The following is a 7,374-nucleotide window of genomic DNA, read 5'->3' as shown; positions in this document are numbered from 1 at the left end:
TACAAATTGTTTAAATGTAACATTTACTTAAAATGTAAATGTTAGTAGATATTAGAAAAATATAAAAATGAAAAGTTTAAAAAAATTACTAAAATTTTTTTTTTTTATGATTCTATAAAAAATCACGTAGAAACTAAGAAAAATCGAATTTTTATATTATCATTCCTTGAAATAGAATTGTAGAGTGAATAAAAAAATATATAAATACAAATAAATGAATAAAATAATAATAACGGATCACCCTGAATAACTTTTGATCTAATTATCGGACCTTCGAGTTCTAGTACTCAATCTTAATTGTTTGAGAGGTAAGCACAAATATGCAAAATAATTAGTGCAGACGATGCTTTAAGTTACGAAATCAGACACAAAAACGTATTTTCTCTGAATAAACACACCGCTCCTTTTTTTTCTTTCTTTTTTTTTTACGGATTCGAATTTCTGACCCCCAAAATATAGGCGGAATCCGGGAAATATGGCGCCAACAATGTTGAATTTTAATAGTTGTCCGCAAAAACTTCCAGTCTCTTTGAGGACAGAAAATGGTCTCAAATCTTAACACACACATGAAGTGAAATATCAAAAATCAGAAATGCACATGCTTTTTTTTAATCAAAATGATTTTATCATACAGAGAAAACAAGCGAAAAGTAAAAAATCACCATGCTAAAACTATCTAACCGTCTGAAAATAATTTCAGAAAAAAAAAAACTAAGTTTTAATAATCATGTGTTCATTTATTTCACATGTGTTCAACAGCTGCAGATTATCATATGGTGTAAGAAGAATATCAAAACTGCTCAGTAAAATCAAGTTCGATGAAGCTGCTTCCGTACCTAATATTAGTAATCAGTTAAAAGAAATATATACAGGGTTATTCATAATTCCCTCCGTCTGTAAACGCCATTTTTTTTTACTACAACTGGCTTCAGTGGTACATGTTACTGCCATCAACCGGCAACTGCTTAAATTAAAACTTGAATACTTTCATAATAATTTCATATGTTCTTTTTTGCCATATTCGTCTTCGTTTTTTTACTATAACGCTTCGAAACCCCGGAGGGAATTATGAATAACCCTGTATTTGTTGCACATATAAATTAATAGTTTCTATAAATATATGAGTGTCCTCAAATTGTAAAATTTTCTGAGACTGCTCCCCTCATTTGTCCTCAAATCAAGGTTTAGAAATCTGCTCACCTTAGATATGAACTGCATTTTGTACAATTCGCGATCGCAACGAACTATAGGGGGCGTTGTTGTATGAGACGCTTACCTGCGATTTCTACATGAACCGTCATTCAGTTACTCTAGAGACGTCGTTAATGTAGCATGTAGCATTGCAACGTTCCTTCTTTATTGTGACTAATTAAATTTAAAAAAGAAAAATGCTTGATATTCTTTCTTATGCAAACGAAAACAAAATGGTATCTCTTTTTATTAGAGAAGGAATATCCAAAACACATCGGAAAAATATTTGTACATTAACAGAAAAAAATATGTATATTCTTATAAGAGTTAAAACCTAATGCCCGAGAAATAGTATTACTAAATTTAATGATATAACATGAAAGGCCCATTTAAACTTTACATTCTATAGTTTTAAGAATCATATTAGTTCAAAAATTAAAATGAACAAAAAGTATACATAAGCCTCATAATTTTATGAAATTTAATTTTGTAAACAACGTTTTTTGACAACAATTTTTATCAAAAAATTTCAAGTTTCAATAAAAATCATTATTTAGAAACTAAGAAACGTAAAATAAAGAATGCTGACGAAAAAAAAAAAAAAAAAAACAATTCTTTTTTGTCGCCATTTTTAGTGCTACGAATATTCGTCTTTGGGATTTGCCAAAAACAAAACAAGATGCAATTTTATTTTTTCAGGAGGGAAATATTTTACCGAAAAAACGAAAATGTACCAATTCCCACAACATAAAACTTTATCTTGGCAAACGTACGTTTTGGAAATGTTATTTCATTTGGAATCTTATTCATCAGAGTTCATATGGCGATATGATTGTTTTGAATCTATGCTAAACTCTATATCGGCTCATTTTCCACCGAAATCCAATTAACTATTTTGATTTTAAATAAAGTGTTTTATTTTATGAACTGTCGCAAAAATTTTAAGTGTAGATTGGCGGCACTTAAAAACCGCCAAATCTGTAGCGGCGGTGGCGTTAATACGTCGTAAGTACCGAATTTTTATTCCATACTTTTCTGAATCATATTATTTCAAACATTGGAATATACAAGAAGTATACATAAACACATAATGTTATACCATTTAATTTTTCAAAAGTATTTTGAGAACAATTTTTATCAAAAAATTATAAACTAAAAAACGGAAAATAAAGAATTCTTAGGATAAAAAAAACGATTTTAAGAATTATTAACATTGAAATAAAAACTTTCATATTGTTTCTTTTTTTATTATTCTTATAGTTCTTAATCAGACGTAAAAAACCATTCTGTAGAGAACCATCATCAAATGAAAAAAAAATATTTACAAGCAAATTTTTTATTGTAAAAATCATTGCACTTACCTGATTTATGATTCCCGGAGAATTCCAAAATGATAAGTTCCTTGTTTGAAAACTTTATTCTCAAATAATAGATACATAGTTTATACCTTCATTACTTTTAGATAACATACTACACAGCAAAATTTTATAATTGATATGAATTTGAATATGTAGCTAAAAACAGAATAGCTGAATTCTAGTTGAACTTATTCTTTCAAAATTAAAAAAAACTTACCAAGAAAACGATTTAAATTAATTAAGAATCAGCACAAATGGCACTATTTCAAGTAACTTGGATAATTTTTTATTGTTGTTTTCCGAATTATATGGATACAGAAATATATACTATTCTATAACGAAGAAGAATATGCTATAACTATTACAATTCTGTATGTTCTGAATTCATATTTATTCACTGGAATGACGAAAGCAATGTTGACTTCACTTTAATTCGTAATGAATTGAAGACAGAAGAAATGCATTTTACCTTAATACACACATCTGTAACAGTATCCGAAATCGGAAGTCATCAGTTGCAAGTTTGTTGATAATAGAAATTAAAAATTATTGAGGAATTTTTCTTCAAATGTTTGGCGTGTTCTGTTCCTGAAAGATTTACTAATATTCTGGAGATTTTTTTCAAGTTCTTCGGCCTTTTCCTTAGGGAAATTTTGTTTCTTATTTGCTGCTAAAAAATGGCGTCTGATTCAGTCAATGACTTTGATGGAACTAAATGAAAACGTGATAAATTAACGTCCGATATTTACAGGCTCCCGCTAGACGGCGTACTCGAGCGTTGCGATCGCGAATAAACAAAACAAGAAATCGTGACGCATTGCTTATGCATGCCATAAAATCTATTACCCAAATAAGTACTAAATGAAGAAATTGGGTATAATATAGCCTACGTCACAGGTTGTGTTGTTCCTACTAAATTTAACCCATGAACGGCATTTTCTGCGAGCCTAACTTCAAGCCACAAATAAACAAACGAAGTGTTCGATCGTTTAAATAGCTGCTCGCCAGATTTTATTGCATTATAAAGAAAAGTTATTGAAACTAAATACAACTAAATAAACAACAACAACTAAAACAAATAACAACAACTACTAATAACAATAACTAAATAAACAACAACTAAATTCCATTCGTTTAGCATTGCGTCATATGTTGTTCCTACTAAATCGAAGTAGTTGTGTTTTTTTCATATTATACCCAATTACAAGAAGTTACTTTAATGTAGTGTAATTCTTGATACAATTGGGTATACTATAGCCTACGCCACAGATCGTGTTATTCCTACTAAATTTAACTAGTAAACAGCATTTTCTGCGAACCTGATTTCTAGCAACAATAAAAGCATCAAACGAAGTGTCTTGTTTATAAGTCGCTACTCGCCAGGTTGAAATTGTATTAGTCTAGTTCCTTTGGAAATAATTTATATTGTTGTTTTACCGAAGTTTATGAATTTAGTAAACATATTTAAAACTCAGTTTATTAATTAAACTAAAAGGTAAATGTTATTCCTAGTAAGTGGAAGTAGTTGTGCTTTTTTCATATTATACCCAATTACGACCAGTTAGCATCTCAAATTAATTTATTTCTACTGTTATAAATGCACAAAACAAACACAAAAACTAATACGGCACTGATACAATATTACTAACACCACCATTTTATTCTCTCTTGTCTCTTCATAAGAAAAAGAAGAAAAAAAAAAACTCACATAAAAAAACATTTGTTACGCCATCTAGTGGCCAGTTTTTACAGTAGAAAGATTGATTAATTTTAACATACTAATTTTAAAAGAATGCACTTTTTTTCACTCACTTTTCATTACTTATAAAAAGAAGAAGAAAAAAAACAAAGCTAATAAAATCTTAGAAAAATTCAGGACAAACATGGAATAAAAGTGGAGAATTCGTGGACTAAAAATGATAATAAACTTGCTTAGAAATGAAGCCACTTGACATTCAAATTTTATGAAAAAATTAGACAGAGGTGGGGGAGTTTCGGGTCAAAAGACGCTTTTCTTACAAAATGAAGGCAAAATTCGGTCCCTCAACTCTCAGCAGTCAATCTCAACCACCCACAAACAATCCAAAATAGTATAGGGGGATATTCAAAAATTGAGTTTGATAATTTCAAAATCAAAAGGCGATGTTTATAAACTAAGTAATGTTAAATGCAAGGACTAATTTTTCAACTCGCTTATATAAGCATTTATAAAAATTAACTCATTTAGTAATAATAAGTAATAACTAATGTAGACAGTCAAGTTAAGTAATAACACAAAGCAATAATATTATGTTCTTTTTTATTATTGTTTCACTATTTTCTAACGTTATTTCGAGATTAAAAAACCAGAAGAACCGTTGTTGCTTGGTGTGTTCTAATTTACGTTAAATTTTGCCACGCAGGGGAAAAATTATAAGAATAAATTACGATGTTGTGCGGGAAAATGTATAAGGAGTAGGATGGGAATTATTTTTTTTTAAATTGATAATTAGTTCCAGAATTATAAATCGTTAAACTTGTACGAAAAAATACCACAATTATATTGCAATTTTAATTGATTTTCTTAAAAAATTAATCACACTTATTTTGCATTGTACAATAATTTATTGCACGATGTTGTATGAATATTTATTTACTAATTAACCAATTAGTCTTTTCAATTAGTCTTTTTTACTTTAAAGTTTATATTTATTATTGAATCAAGCCGCCTCCGGCGCCTAGCTGGTACACTTTTAGAAATAAGTAGAATTTCAAGATTTAAAATCGTACACTCAAAAATCGAAACTTATAACTATAACTCATATTGTATAAGTAAGAGTAGATTTAATTTTTGCCTCTTATATGACACTTAAAGATTTTTGGCGATTTGGGGCATTTCTCAGTTTTGGCGAAGACAAGTGTCTGTGAATCTGTTATTAAAATGTTCAGTCAAGTTATGCAAATATTCTGGCGAACATTTAAAAAAAAAAAGTAATGGCGTTATTTTTGACAACTTAGCAACTTTATTAAAATCAAACTATTCACTTATTTGGAATTGATCATTGTTGTGTCGTCAGTAATTAAAACGTTCTTTTGTGAAGCAATGACTTTAATTTGTAACGTTCTTTTCCCCGCCAAAATAAAATGATCACTGTTATACATGAACTGTTACAATTGCTAATGTTATAAAGAAAAGAAAACACAGAAGTAAAACAGTAAATTATATAGTTTATTTTCTTAATAAGTGAAGAAAAAAAATACAATTTAGCTTAATGATGCTGTTGAGGAACTAAAAACCAGCATAACCGAGCAAATGAGTATTTATATTTAAAAAGTTAAAATCAATCTTAACATTCGTTTGGCACGCTTAATTAGTAATTAAAATGAACTTTTCATTGCCAATCAGTTTTCATTTAACTTTTTTAAACTTATACGAGATATTTTTTAGCTTTAAAAATTTTTCTTTTCTTAATATTTATTTACTTTTTTTCTTTCTTCCCCCAATGAGCTGCACAATCGGTCTTCCCGATGGGCAGATCTAGTGCGGACCATTCTTTCAGGACCACCACAATGGGTGAGATACCGTTACACATATTAATTTGGACGTCTAGTTTCTGCCACACTAGATGGCAGCACCGAGACTCTATTTGGATGCTAAAATGCACTAGGAATTTTAATTTTGCCGGAAATGCCAAGCTTTTCTTAATATTTAGATGCAGGATTTAAAACAACTGATCTTTAAATGTGGGTGAACAAACATACAATTTACGCTCGCCTTTATTTTGGATTATTGTTGAAAATTTTATGATTTTTCATTTAAATGATAACATACAGTTTGAGAATGAAATTTGTGTTAAAAATAACAGTTATTATTAATGTTTGACAACAAAAAGGTTTAGTGTTAGAGTTGTTAGGTTCATTCGGTGTATAAATTTAAACATCCTTAATTTGAAATACCGCTTGGACGAATGAGAATAAGCATAATTATGTTTAAAATTACATACAACGGTTAAATATAGTATTTCTCTTTAATTTTGGATAACTTATTTCAGCCTGCGTATCTATTTCTGGCACGTGTTTTTACTTCGGCATTTAAACTATAAGCTTAGCGAGTTTAAATGGGTGTTTCATTTTAGCAGTAATTTTTTTCTTTTTTAATTGTAACGAAATAATGGAAAAACACGTTTTTATAAGATTGTAAGCGAACAACATAACGTAAAGGGGTGGAAAATATTGCAAAATGATCCCAGAATTGCCAGCAATCTGTAACAAAAACGCTCTTCCAAGCCGCAAGGCCAATCGAAAGATATTAAGTGGACGCCATATCGCGGGAGAAAATTTTCGTCACATATTCTATTTCTCCTTCATTATTAATTTAAAATTTAAAGTGCAGAAAAAGTGAGCTCAGACAAACCTAGAGTAAGTCATGTAGTTTCAAATATTGAAAAGAAAAATTTAAAATATCAAAATGAAAATAAATTACGAGATGATAACTTAGGATTACGAAATTAAAAAACTCTCTTCTAATAGTTAGTTTGCATTTAAATATTTTGAAGTATTTTTTTTCTTCAGCATTTAAAACTTCATTCATGACTTATTCTAGGTTTGCCTGAACTTACATTTTCTACTCTTTAAATTTTAAAATAGGAAAGAGAATTGGTGACGAAAATTTTCTTTCGCCATATGGCGTCCTCTTAAGGACAGTTAAAAAGTTTAATCTGTAACGATGGATTTCAACAATGGAACTTCTTGCTTGCTTTCGTATGCCTGTTTAGGCAGAAGGGTGCGATTGTTCTTGTTTTCCAGTGGCGCCATCTATGGCCAAGAATTCGACTTTTGCCACACC

This window comes from Parasteatoda tepidariorum, chromosome 8, assembly GCF_043381705.1.
Source record: "Parasteatoda tepidariorum isolate YZ-2023 chromosome 8, CAS_Ptep_4.0, whole genome shotgun sequence".
In the NCBI taxonomy this organism is placed as follows: Eukaryota; Metazoa; Arthropoda; class Arachnida; order Araneae; family Theridiidae; genus Parasteatoda; species Parasteatoda tepidariorum.
The sequence above is the reverse complement of the archived record's forward strand: the minus strand, read 5'-3'. Positions refer to the sequence as shown.